Below are 14,769 nucleotides of genomic sequence, written 5' to 3' on the forward strand. Positions count from 1 at the left end.
TTTTTAAATTGTCTCATTAAGATGTAATTTCTGTTTTAGGTTCGCTCATGTGATGTAACGATCTAAATTATCATTTAAAATGTAAGTTATTATTAAGAATGTAGAATACAAATTAACATGATAAACAATTAACTTTTTCACCTAACTGAAAATTACTTCGTGTTGAATGCCATTGATTGGTCTTACTGATTTTAATACTTTACACATACACTTGCGATCGAGTAATTAAGCTGGCAACGTATTGATCAATTTTGACTGTTTTTCTTTTCTTTAATTAATGTTAATTTTTTTTCATAAAAGTAGCTCATGACGTAACAACACCATATTTACTTGTGATCAGCTGAGTAAGTCATCAACATTTTGATAAATTTTGGCTATTTTACAACGCTTTTTTCTTTTGTTTATTTAAAGTTTACTATTTTTCCACAAAAGTCTACTCATTATATAACAATCACAATATAAGGGCCAATTTCACAGTGCGTAGTTAACTCAGAATCGACAGTTAACTAGAGATGGCCCATTAAAGTCTAGTTAATTTATTAAGTGCAAGTTTTAAGTTGCTAAAAAATCTCTTTCGTTGTTAATACTTTTTTTCTGACTGTTATGCATTTTTTTCCATTCAAAATATATTCCAAAATTTTTTTTTGTGGAAAAAAAATGCTTTAATACAGCCAGAAATTATTAATAAACGCGATTTTTTAATGAGCTATTAAACTGCATAAACAAACAAAATTCTGAAAAATCAATAAAAGTTGAAAATTAAGATGAAACTTTGCAGATTTTTTATCAGCCCGATTCTGAACAGAAACTCCCTAGGAATTTTTCCTCATTTCTCTTTCCTACTATCATGAATAAAAATTCCCTGAGGATTTTACCTCTTTTCCCTATTCTCCTATTCTAAACGATCTTCGAAAAAGGGAAAATGTATTTCGGGAAAAAAGTAGGTATTACGAATGTCAAAAAGGAGAATTGATTTCGTTATTCTGGGAGAATTTTCACTGGCATTTTAAAAGGGAACTACTACAAAAATGTAAGTTAATTACAATTTAAAGGAAATTTGGTGTAATAAAACGTTTAAACCTTTAATTTTAGGTCCAAAACAACAAATAAGAAACAGGTATAAATCTTATTAATAAGCCTAATGGGAGCTAGGTTGTTTTGATTTATTACATGAAAACGCGCAATTAAAAACAAAATATTTCAACTCACATATGTAGCTAAACGACTTAATTTTAATTTAGCACTAATATTTAAATTTCCGGAGAACTAGTTTATTAATAATGCGGCTTCCAAATTTCACAGTGGCAACTGGACCTAGCAAAGGGTACCCTTTGGTATTTGCACACTTATTTTGGTTTATTACATGAAAACGCGCAATTGAAATCAAAATATTTGAACTCACATGTGAAGTTAAAAGACTAAGTTTTAATTTAGCGCTAATATTTAGATTTCCGGAGCACTAGTTTATTAATAATGCGGCTTCCAAAATTCACAGTGGCAACTCGACTTAGCAGAGGGTACTCTTATCCTATTTGCCCACTTATTTCGGGTTATTACAAGAAAACGCGCGATCTAAATTAAAATCTTTGAACTTACCCATGTAGTTGAAAGATTGAGCTTTAATTTAAAACACGGATTTGAAATTTCCGCGCACTAATTTATTGACAACTTTAATCTGAAATACTCTTTTATGTGCAGATAGATAGATAGATAGTTGGTTAGGTATGGCACTGCGACCAGTAGGTCTATTGTGCCCCTAGCTCATCACAACACATCAACCAGCCCCAGAGTGTCTATAAATTTCATAATAGACCTCGGGGACAGTGAGTGTATGTACTCCTCTCTTGGCCAGACGTGCCCTATGCTCCTATGCCTACTGCGTGCAACAGCCTCACATTCCATAAGAAGGTGTATAGGAGTCTCCTTGGCTGCATCGCAAAAGCGACACAGGTCGCTGGACCAGATACCTAGTTTATGCAGGTGCCCTCTGAGGCTACAATGGCCCGTCATAAAACCTGTAATAATTCTTAGTTTCTCTTTTGGGAGATCCATGAGAAGCCTGTATCTTGACAGATTGTAACCTCCTAATAAGCTTTTTGCCTGAAGTTGGCCCATGGTGCCAAGCCAGTGCAGTTCCCTCTGTTTGCTGTTTTCCCCTCTGAGCATTTCCTTTATGGTGTTGGGTCCTACTGCCAGAAAGGGCTCAGGTCCTATCGGGGTCGAGGAAGCGGCCGTTCTGGCCAGATGATCAGCTTCTTCGTTTCCTGCAACCCCCATGTGCCCTGGTACCCACATTAGTTGGATATCATTGACCTCCGCCAGAGCATTGAGCATCTCGACACACTCCCAAACCAAGGAGGACTTGATCTCGAATGCTGAGAGGGCCCTAAGTGCCGCCTGGCTATCACTTAATATAAGTATCCTTTCATTCCTATAGTTCCTGTGAATGTTAATCTCAGCGCACATACTGATGGCATAGACCTCCGCTTGAAAGATGCTAGGGAAAGTTCCCAGGGGCACCGAAAGCTTCAGCCTAGGGCCGTACACGCCTGCTCCAATCCCCGCGGGTGTTTTAGAGCCGTCAGTGTACCACTGTATTGTGCTCGCCTGTATGTGACTGCATAATAGAGGTACACCACGTCGCCTTGTTGTAAGTGAGGGTCCTGAAATTTCTCTTGAAGACCACCTCTCTGTTAATATCGTCCCTGGGGAACAAAGCCAGGGGGAGCTGGGTACCTAGCTTGTCCCTGTTCCTGGATGATAACACCTTGCCTTTGCCGAAGCCCTCTCGTGCAAAGTTAAGGAGGGTTCGCTTTGCAGCCTGTTCAATTGAGAGATGCAGTGGCTGCATTCCAGACGTATGAAACAAACAAAACAACAGAAAAGTTCAAAACTGAGTCAATAGAGTTGCCTTGCGGTTTTGCTGTGAATCGCTTGTTTCTTTCTTAAGTTTAGTTTTTCTGTATACTAGGCTTTATTCCTTAGATAATAAGGACCAATTGCTGAAAATTTCAAAAATTAAAAAATTATGTTACTGTAAGTAATAAAATGTACATGCACTCGGTTTTGATCGCCACTGTATATATTTCATGGAAATTATCATTTCATCAAAAGAAATGTATTTCTGCAGTGAAAACACGGCCATTCGTTTTGAATTTCGAGAAATGGAGTTGTTCACGAGTTCATGGATAAGAATGCAATGTTGCTACATGGTTGAGCCGTTTTTGGTGCATTGTCGAGCGCAAATAACATTTCGCCTTACTCAAAACAGAAAGCTCCTCTCGTTAGAGCATGAAGACCCTGGAATTGTAGCAAGTATTCTGATGGAGCGTACCAATTAAGGAACAAGCCCCGCATACAATTTCGCGAACAAATTGCACAAGGTCTTTCACGGATCTTGGATTTTGCTCTGTACGCCTTATTATGCACAGAGCCATATCTTTATCGCTATTGAGTTTGCATTCGTCAAAATCACTATCAGGCCAATTCTTAATACTCCCGGGGAGTTTGTTCTCCGGGAATTTTTTCTCCCGAGAAAGAAATCCCCCAATAATTAACTCCTAGTAGTAGCATTTTCCCCGAAAACTTGGGAGGATTATATTCGAACTTCGAAAAAGCTATTTGACACTTTTTTGAGAGCTCAACTCCGCCATTTAGTATAAAAATCCTCAAGGAATTTTTATTCATGATAGGAGGAAAGGGAAAAGAGAAAATTCCCGGGGAGTTTCTGTTCAGAATCGGGCTGTATTATAAAACATGGCATTATTAAAGAACGTCTCACCAAGAATGAACTTTTCTAAAGTTTTATAAAACGTTGCCGATTCAGAGCGTACGCACGTATTATTTGCAAATAACAATTTGAAAAATGGTAAACTTTGCCGTATAAACGCTGAGTTAATTTTTTATTCGCAAATAACTAAATCACGCAAATAAGTATTGATTAGTGGTAATATTTACAAATAAGCGCAAGACGCCGCCATTATTAGGTTTATTTTCTTTTTCGATGGTCATCTTATTGCCTTTTTATAATCAAGACGTTGCCACTTTTAACTTTATTTTCTTTTTCGATGGTCATATTGCCTTTTCATAATCAGGCAATATTAAAAAAGATTTTTTCATCATCGAATAAACAGTGAGTTAGGTAACAAAGTTCGCGGCGAGTGAATTTTTGACAACTATGAGGTGAATAAAATTTTAGTAGCTCATGAGGCTAGTGAAATTTTTGACAAATGCATAGTCTGTAATTTTTCGTTAAATAAAAGCTTAAATTGATGAACGATTGAATGAAAGCTTAAATTGAATCAAAGATGGCAGATGTTTTTTTTTAATGTTAATTTCACTTCAATTTGTAATATTTTATTCCGCATAAATTTGTGGTTATTAAAAAGTTACTGTTGTCAAAAATATTTCATTTCACACACCAGATTGGCAAAACTGTCTCACCATAGTAAAAATATTATTCAACAGCGTTCCCCATAGAACTTTGTTACCGATTCACACACGCCCTCAGTATCAAATCTACTTCTCAGGGAGCAAATAATTTTGTCAAAAATTTCATAATATATCTTCCGAAAATACACTTCAGCTGTGGTTAAAACAGGATTTTAAATTGGACTTGTTTTTCTTCCAAAACATTTTTAGGTGGGTAATTTGAAACCTCTAAAAATTTCAGGTGGGTAGTACTACCCACCATACCCACGTCTTCCCCCGCCCCTGCAAGGCACGAATGTGCTGACTGTTTGTTTGATGACAGGAGATACTTCGTCTTGTCCGCGTTGAAAACCCGATAGTTTTAGCTAAAAAAAATAAAAAGAAAAATCATTATTTTAACTGCGTCTGGCACGGTGTTGCTCAAGAACCTTTTTTTTTGGTTTCTCTAAGTATTATATAATTAACTGGTCTTTAATAAAAAATTAATGAACATTAAACAAACGAAAGGAAAAGAGTCAAAACTGGTCAAGATGTCGTGTCTCTTATGTTTTTACATAACAGTATATGCTATATGCATTTATAACGTATTTCCACGAACAAACCGCAGTATCAATTTAGGAATCCATTAACAAGTATTAGGGGAACTTCGGGTATTGTGTTATAGGAGTGTAATGTGGTGTTGTCGCTATCTTCAAATCTGGGAAGTCTACAATAACTGTTATTACCTCAACGTATGATGACTTAAAAAAAACGGGGTTATAATACATATATGAAGTAAAACCAGTTGGTTTTCTTTAAGTCGCACAAAACATGTGATCCAAAATTAAAATAAAGTTTTTTTAACTGCAAGAAATCAACTTTATTTGTTTAAAAAAATTAATTTTGAAAGAAAAACCTGTTAATATTGCAAAAGCCTCGGATAACAGAAAATTTATGTTTTGTAGATTTTGTGCGAGTTTGTTTGGAATTTTTGAAAATCGGTCATTGTGGTACACAAGAGGTCGGTTAAGGTATTACTATACCACATTACCCTCCATACGTAGACTTTTAATTAGTTGAACTTCACTTCTATTCTAGATGCTAAAAATAGGGAAATCCATGATTCAATAATAGAAAGGTTTTGTAATAAAACAGTCTTCTCGCTCCCACACATAAAATCGGCTCCTTTACTTGTGCAGAATGTTGCTCACTCTACAGTTTTTAGTTATATTAGTAGTAAAACCAAAAATTCTTCATACTAAACATTCGTTGGCATCACCTTCGTTTGCGTAATTTTCTGGAACAAGTCTAGAATAGCGACCGTTTAGCTATAAAATAACCAAAAGTGCCAAATTTATTTGGCGCAGGTTAAAAATAAATAAGATATAAGAGGTTTATTTGCTTTGTTTATTTATATTTTTTATTTATCACTTAGTTCTGAAAACCCGAAAGTAGATCATAATGAAATATGTATATCGAATTAAAGATAATAGCTTTTACTTTCTAAATAATATAAATTCACCATTATTCATGCAGTTTATTTCCAAAAAAGGTTATTTCATGAAAAAATAACATTTGTTCGTTTTTTACTGGTTTTGGTTTAAATATATAAAAAAACAATTTCAATTATGTTTATCAGCTGAAAGATAAACTGATTATTTTTATGGTGACGTTATTAGTTTTTTAATCGGTTATGTGGTTCATAAGATATTAATATTAAAAAAAAATCAAAAAATTTAACTTTAACCTTCTAAAAAGTCTTTATATTTTACCTGCGCTAAATAATTTGGCATGGTTGAAATGAGCGTAAAAAGTTCTATTGATCTGCATTTTTCGTTTTTGCATAGCTGAACGGTCGGTATTTTAGACTTGTTCCAGGAAATGACGAATAACTTAAATTAAAAATCTATATTTATACGTATTGTTTAGTATTTCCATTAAAAACCCAAATATATTTCAAATTCACATCGAATTAATTATACACATTTTACTTCTAATTGTATACTTTGCGCACTTTTTTAGTACCTTTCTACTACCGTTTTGGCAAAAGGCGATTACATTCTTCCCCTTTCTCCTACTTCCAAAATACAAATCTAGATAAAGGACTGTCAAATTTTAGCTGTCACAAATTACACAATCTTTTATTATTGAATCATGGGGGAAATCCGAAAGTGGAGCCAAGGCAACATTATATAGGCGATGACAGCTACGTTATCGTAATGTGGAATAGTATACCGCATTATCCGAACCAAGTGGGTATTTTTTGGGTTCTTTTACATTTTTTTCAATAACTTTGTTATTTTTGAATATACATATGTATTTCATTGGAAAATATTTTATAACTAAAGTTTCGCTGTTCTCGAATAATAAATAAAAGCTCGTGCATTTGCTACAGATTTCAAAAAACAAATACCACAATACTCGAAGTTCTGCCAAAAATAGTATATATACGAGCGTTAAGCATACAAATCCTTCAGCTCTTAAAACCGCGATAACTCGGGAATGGCAATTCAGTCTATGTCTATGTCTATGTGTTTGTCTTTTCACGAAATCATTTCACCATTTCATGTATTTTAATTACATTTCATGAAACGATTTCGTGAAATTACAGTATTAGTAGTATTAGACAATATGATACAATGTTTGTAACTTTCATAACTACATTTGATTTTAGGAAGACAATGACAATGTTCAGTAAGAAGCCGCTAAGTTCATCGGATTGGTGATTGTGCGATCACCAAAATTTTGAGGAAATATTGCTATCGAAACTGATAACGTAACATAGTCGGATGAGCAAGGTCATCTAGAAGACTAACAAAGACCATAACGCGTTGGGCACAGGGTACGTACTTTTAAATTTGAAATGAACTTGAAATATTTGCGATTATAACACGGTAATGTTGCTTGTTGTTAAAAGTGTCAAGTACTGATTCGCGTTCTTTTCGCAACGTTGACTAATTACCGCACAAAGACCGCTGTCGTAGAAAGTATCAAAAGACTAGTAAACCCGCATGGCGTTAAAACACCCAAAATTAAATTTCCAATACCTAAAAAATAATTCAAATGCTAGTCAGAGTTATAAGCAGGGAATGGATTTTATGGTAATTTCCTTTTTTTTCTGCTAAAGAGGTAGATTATATTCGATTAAGAATATCCACGATTTAGCTTTAGCCGAAATTCATGGATAATTTGAATTTTCACTGCTGTGTGATCGGTATGTAAACCCGTAACACAATTTATTGGATTTAGCTTCCTACATAAAGGAGATATGTATATCGAAATCTTCCTTTATTAAACGCAGTTTGTAGATTGCGATAGCTGTAGAGCTATCGAACGCAAATCGCAATAGAAGAAACAGTTTGGCTTTCGTTTACGCATTACAGAGTGTCTAAAATGCAAAAGGGGAAAAATGAGTGCTAAAAGGGCAATTTTCAATGCGCTTGTCGCATTGCAGGGTGGCAATCTTCCGAATTTTCGCAATTTTGCTATCGCATCGTATTACAGAGTAGCCCCCCTGGTATTTACTCCAAATGTATTAGACAGATTTCAATGAAATTCGGTAATTAGGGATGTTCGTCGTCACATAATTCGAATATTAAAATACATTTCCAAAATTCAAAATGGCGGACCCAATATAGCGGACGATTTGTTAAAAAATGTATAAGTTGTTGGGTTGGGTTAACGCCGCGAGCCGATTACCATATTTTTAATGTGGCAAATTTCGATCCCTGCGATCTTTTGCGTTAGTTCTGAAGAGTGAGCCAAAATACTTTGATATTAGCCTGGCGAAAGTTGGACCCCAAAAGAAAGTGTGAAGATGATTCCACTTCATCTTCCTCTTGAAAGCTGATACAAAAGGGATCAGTTGAAACTCCTAGTCTTACCGAGTGAATATTAATCGCACAATGGCCTGTCAAAACTCCCATCACTAGCTCTTGAGAGGTAACGTGGTATTCGGCGCCTTTAAGGGGTAACGATGGGTCACTCGTTACTTGCCCTGCAAAAACTATCTTCAAATGCCTTATAAAAACATTTTCTTTCCCTGTTTTATGTCACGAAAGGAGCATCGCTTTTTTTGTCCATTTTATTAGGTATTTAGTAAAGCATGAAATTTCATTATTGCGAGTACGAAGTTTGCGTGGTAGTCTAGCACTCGCTGAGCTCACACTAGGCGCAGCCATCCAAGAGTGTACCGCAGGAGAGGCGTCCTTAGTTGCTTCTTATCTGGGGATAACGTTTTAAAGGGGCCTTTCCAACGCCAGGTCATCAGCTACGCAGTTTTCAGCGATATCACTGCCCGGCACCTAAACTAGAAGAAGTACCTAAGAAGGACTCTGACGCGATGGATAAAGAAGTGCCGATTACAAATGCACCATCACACCCTTCAGCAGTAAGTCTACCGCTTCCTTGAAGGCAGCTATTTCCACCTGAAATACATTGAAAAAGTCCGGAAGCCTTAGTAACTCCGTCCTACCCAGTCCTCTCTTGAGGGAATATAGGTAGAGAAAGAGGTTCTGGGAGGCTTTTCGGAGGCACTGTAATCTATGTGTTCAGGGCGAAGTCGGCGCAGCCCGTTTAATTTTAGAATAATAAAGTGCAAGATTCAAATAGCTAAAAATTACCGCTGATTTTTTAGAATTTCTTTTTTGTCAAGGGTGTTGCGGATTAGTTTCCATGTAAGGCATGAACAAATCGGTAACCTTACGATCCTGTAAGATTCCCCCTCTGCCTGGTCTTTGAGTTATAAATTTTGGTAATTGATTGTTGTTGTTGTTGTAGCGGCTACTAAGCCCCGTTCGGGGCGGTTCATCCATCAACGTTGTCGTCTATTTCAGCTAGGGGGATGCCAAGGAAGTGTTCTACTTCCAGAGGGGCTGTCCATAGGGACAGGGGCGTTAGCTGAGTGGAATTCTCAGGGCATGTGAAGAGGTGCCGGCAGTCATGTGGCGACTCTCCACATGCCGGGCATTGGTTGGGCACATCCTCGTTGATTCTGCTCAGGTAGCTGTTGAGCCTGCTGCAATAGCCAGAGCGAAGTTGGGCTATTGTAGTGCGGGTCTCCCGAGGCAGACAAAGTTCTGTCCCGTCCACGTCCGGTGGTTGTGTGCCTAGAACGGCATTCACAGGGTGGGAGTCTACATAACTTGAGACTGATTCCCTGTGAATGCCGTTCAGGGCCTGTCGGTAGGCTGACGGGTCCAGAGGTTGTTTATTATATCTCTGGACTTCGTCTGTCAGTTCGTAAAGATGCCTCCTGACGTGCCGTGGCGAGGGCTCTTCCGCGAGCAGTTTCCCGCTGGGATGGGCACGTCTGAGGCTCCCAGTGAGGAACTGCTTGCAGAGCATTATGTTATGCTCCTTTACTGGGAGCATCTGGGCCTCGTCGTGAAGGTGGTGTTGAGGCGGCATCAGGAGGCATCCTGTCGCAGTTCGTAATGCCGTGTTTTGGCAGGCCTGCAGCTTCATCCACTGCGTCCTGCTAGTCCCCGGCGACCATACGGGCGCTGCGTAGTTCAGAACCGGCCGGCCAATTGCCTTGTATGTTGCCAACAATGTTTCTTTACCTTTGCCCCAAGTGCTGCCGGCCAGCGACTTAGGACATTGTTGCGGCTCTGTACTTTGTTGACAATTGCGGTTGTATGCACCGAGAAGGAGAGCAGACTGTCGAAGGTAACTCCGAGGATTTTCGGGCTATTCACCGTCGGTATTCTTACGCCATCGACGTGAATACCCAGTGGCAGTCTGACCTCCTTCGTCCAGGTGGTGAAAAGGGTTGCCGAGGATTTCGCAGGGGATAGGGCAAGGCTCCTTGCAGTGAAGAAGCGAGAAAGTTCGGAGAGGTAACCGTTTACTTTTGAGCACAAGTCATCAATTCCATTCCCAGACGCCATGATCGAACAATCGTCAGCATACGAGACTATATTAACACCCTGTAGTACCCCCTGTTTAATTTTACGTGGCTTGCTGGTTTTGTCTCTGAAGATTACTGACGAGTGTCGACCACTCAGGTAATTCGCCGACCACCGTTTGAGTCCCTGTGTGAGTGAGGAGGCCTCTATATCTTCTAGTAGCGTTGAATGACTGACAGTGTCGACCGCCTTGGACAGGTCCAACGCTACTAGAATAGTTCTCTCACAGGGGCGGTTTCGGTTTAGGCCACGAGTTATATGAGTGTTTATGGCGTTAAGTGCTGTTGTTGTACTATGCACTTTACGGAACCCATGTTGATGCTTCGCTGGGGTCAGGTGGTTCGTGAAGTACGGGAGCTGCTGCTCCTCCTGCTGGGCTTCGAGTGTCTTCGCTACCGGGGAAAGGAGAGTTATCGGGCGATAAGACTCCTTTGTTGGCTGGTTTCCCCGGTTTGAGCAGTGTTACCACTCTCCCCATTTTCCAGATGTCTGGAATGACGAGAGTGGCCATTGACAGGTTGAGGACCTCCGTTAGGTATGCTACTCCCGCAGGACCCAAATTTTTCAGCATCAACATGCATATTCCGTCGGGTCCAATGGCTTTGGAGGCTTTCGCCTTCCCGATGGCTACCCTTACCTCACCGCTGGTGAAAACAAGAGGCGCACTAGGTTTTGGCATTTTGTGCAGCCTTCTGGTCACTCGACGTTTGGCTTTATCCACCGGAGGATGCAGAATGAACTGCCGGCTAAAATAGCTCGCGCATCTCTCCGGGTCCGACGAAGCGTGGTCACCAAAGTCTATCTCGACTCTGTCGTCGCGCTTCGTCGGGTTGGACAACGACCTCACGGTTGACCAAAGCTTGCTCACACCAGAGGCGAAGTTGCAAGTCTTCAGATGCTCCTCCCATTTCTTCCGCTTATGTACGTTCACAAGTTGCCGAATCTCCGAATTGAGATCCCTAATACGGGGATTTCCGGGATCGGCCTCACGAAGGTTGTCGCGCTCATCAGCTAGAACAGCCGCTTCGGCAGGAAAATTCGGACGTGGATCCTTAATACATCCTGCTGGGATGAAGCGAGCTGCAGCAGCGGTGACAACCCTGCGGAACTTACGTTCACCTATATGAACGTCGGTTGGTATGGGTAGTGCAGTGAAGGCGCCCTCAGTAACATCCGCGAAGCCTTTCCAGTCAGCTTTGGAAAAGTTGACATAAGTCCGGTGATCCACGGAAGCAAAGTCGGCAGGTTTATCAATCGAGATGACTATGGGCAGATGGTCTGATGCTAGAGTCAGCATAGGTCGCCATGATACGCTGTTTATCAGACCAGCGCTGACAATTGTTAGATCTGGCGAGCTGCAGCAGCTGCCCATAATTCTGGTGGGTGCGTCGTCGTTCATTGTGCAGAATGTCGAATCGTCTATCTGCTCAGCCAGATGTATTCCCCTACAATCATTTGACGGGCTTGAGTGCCAGAGATCGTGGTGCGCGTTAAAGTCACCAACTACCATACGGTTTTCACCTCTGAGTAGCGCACCTATTTCAGGGTGATATCCTGCCGGGCAGCTGGTGACAGGGGGTATGTATACGTTAAATATTTTGAGCTCAACATCGCCTGACCGGATAGCAATACCCTGACATTCTAAGATGGTATCCCTGCGGTCGATGTCTGCTTTAATGAGACGATACTGCACGGTGTGGTGCGTGATGAACGCTAAACCTCCACCATTATCTCGCTCGCGATCTCGACGGTGCACGTTGTATCCGGCGCAATTCAACAATACCAGCTATTAGTATTCCATGCCTTCCCATGAAGGCAGTTATCTCCTCGATCTTGCTCTGGAGTCCGTTGCAGTTAAATTATAGCACCTTTGTGTGCCTTGGGAGACCGATTGTGATGTGTGGTGTTAAAGAGTTGTGTTGCCTGCCGGCCCCCTGCTGTACGTGCTGCAAAAGGGGGTGCTGCCTTGTGGTGGTGGTTGGCGGCGTCGCGGGGGAGGGATGCGACGGGGCAGCACAGCAGGGGCCCAAATAGTCACTCGTCCAATCTCGTGTGTTGCGAAGACCTGAGCACGCCCTAAAGTGGCACCAGCCGAGGCAAGAGTTGCACTTGACTGATGTCACGTTACGGTATATTCTGGACTGACAAACAGAGCAGATTGTCGGAGGGACTAGGTGTTGCCGGCGGCGGTGTGTGGGTGCTATTGTGTTTGTTTGTGTGTCTATTGTTGTGTTGTGTTGGGGTGTGGGTGTGTTGATTGTGTGCTGCCCAGGCGGGTGGTGGTTTGCCGTGGAGGCGGTCCGGTTCGCACAGCATGGGGCCACGAACGACGTGGTCCATTGCCGGTGCGTACGCAGGCGCGAGCAGTTACGGAGGTGACTCCACCAGTCACTGGCATTGCACCTGACCGAGGTGGAGGTTGTATGGAGTCGTCTCTGGCATACGCAGCAGGTGTAGGTTTCTGGTCCTGGGTTTGACTATGCCAGCCCTGAGTGGAAGGGTGCGGAGAAGGTGTAGCCCTAGGATCGAGCAACGTTTGATGGATTTCGCCGACCTAAACGGGGTTAGATCACCGAAACAACAGCCCTTGGTCGGGTAAAACCCGAGTCATTCTGGTACGTAGAACCAGCTGTCGTGGGAATGTAATTGATGCTTTTATCTCCCTGAGCGAAGCGCCCATGTCCACCGCGTGGAACACATTCAGTGCGGAGCCGCACTTCGCTAGTTCGTCCGCTGCCTCGTTTCCATAAATTTCCCTATGTCCCAGGACCCATATTAGAGGTTTTGTCAAGAGATTTCGCACTAAATTTAAATGATTGTAAATAAAAAAAAGCAAAAATATGCAAAATCAGGTATTTTTGCAAAATATGCAAAATCATACATTTGCTGCAAAATATGCAATTGATCGTCAAGACACTCGCAAATTTAACTTTTCCCTGCGATCAGTTCGTGTCAACAATTTATATGATGAGAAAAGGATTCTGATCTATGTGGCATGATTCACATAAAACCGCAACTCTACTTTCTTAAAAATAGGTCCTACTGATTAAAATTTACTACAAAACTAATCAAGTTTAATTCAATTTTACCTAACAAAATATTATTTTTCTTTAACAGCGTCAAACAATTGTTATACGGATATCAGCCGATGTCATGTCAAAACTCCAGGTAAATCGATATATATATATTTGTCTAAATTTATTTCAAGTTAATTTTCCATGTGATGAAACAAGGAAAGCTGATTTTGTGGAATGATTCACATTAACCGCAACAAAACATCCTCAAAAATAGGTCCTACTGATATTACATAACTAAAAACTTCTTTTTCTTTTTTAATTTTGAACACAACTAATATATACATTATATCTTTTTACAGATACCTACATACGGACCTTCATGTAATTATGAAAACAGCACATTGTTTTAAACTTTAAGATGTCGTTTAACGTCGAATTTTCTCATGCGCCAGGGTAATTAAAACTTCTGCCGTGTTTTCAATAATTAGTTTAGAGGTATTTAATAGCGTTCATTTGTAAAATAGTAAAAATGACAGATTAAAGTTTTATCAACAAACAATTGGTTTATATTTTATTCTTCACTATGCAGCCGGAATCCAAGAATGATAAAATACAACATTGATAAAAGAAACTATCAAAAACGAAATTTTCTTAATATTAAATTTTTCGATAGGAGTATTAGTGAAGTTTGGTGCATGTAAAGTTTCATTTTTTCCGAAAATCGACAACATTGTTGCGAAAATCCACGAAATTTTACTTTCTGATAATGCAATTTAAATTTTTAAATAGCCTTAAATGTTCAGCGTTTTTTTTAATTTTTTATTTATTTTTTTTATATATTACTTATTAAACACAGTATAAAAATGAAAAAGCATGCTGTCACACGTCATTTGTCATACAATATGTCGATAAACAGTATTACCAAAATAATATTAAAAAAACGTGAGACGTATGTATTTAAACATTGAAACATTAGAAATTGTTAATGTTTTTTTTCATTTAGATTTCCTATTTTTTTATCTTTTAAGTTGAAGTTTTGAATAAAAAAGAAAGTATTAACATAAGAAAAACATTTGTTTTGTAAAATTCAGAGAGCAAATGAAAAAAAAAACGAATTTTTTGTCCTAAATTGAATAAAATCGATATAAGTTGTGCATGAATACACCTCCCTTCCCCCTAATTTTCAACGCTGAACATTTTAGGCTATCTAAAAATTGAAATTGCATTATCAGAAGGTCAAATTTCGTGGATTTTCGCAACAATGTTGTCGATTTTCGGAAGAAGGCTTTAAAATCCTAAAAAAAAAAAACTGAAGCGCCCTCTGGCGGCTCTCAAAGGAAAAAATTATTGCCAAAAATTTATTCCTCGACCCACCCCAAAAACCCCCAGATACACATTTTGGCTAGTTTTCAATACAGCTGTTTCAACAGGTG

The 14,769-nt window shown here is 39.6% G+C and overlaps 1 protein-coding gene across 3 annotated transcripts in view; it reads left to right on the forward strand.

The window, feature by feature from the left end:
• LOC118744879 (H/ACA ribonucleoprotein complex subunit 4) overlaps positions 1-7,225 on the forward strand; it is a 15,495-nt gene extending 8,270 nt beyond the window's left edge. For 2 of the 3 annotated variants that reach the window (XM_036478280.1, XM_036478281.1), the window contains 2 exons: positions 40-81; positions 7,085-7,225. The gene's annotated coding sequence lies outside the window, so the exon portion shown is untranslated. The remainder of the gene's footprint in view (positions 1-39; positions 82-7,084) is intronic. The other variant, XM_036478282.1, reaches the window with a different exon arrangement.
• The last annotated feature ends 7,544 nt before the right edge of the window (positions 7,226-14,769 follow it).

This window comes from Rhagoletis pomonella, unplaced genomic scaffold, assembly GCF_013731165.1.
Source record: "Rhagoletis pomonella isolate Grant_MI unplaced genomic scaffold, Rhpom_1.0 Rhpom_scaffold_00008, whole genome shotgun sequence".
Taxonomy (NCBI): domain Eukaryota; kingdom Metazoa; phylum Arthropoda; class Insecta; order Diptera; family Tephritidae; genus Rhagoletis; species Rhagoletis pomonella.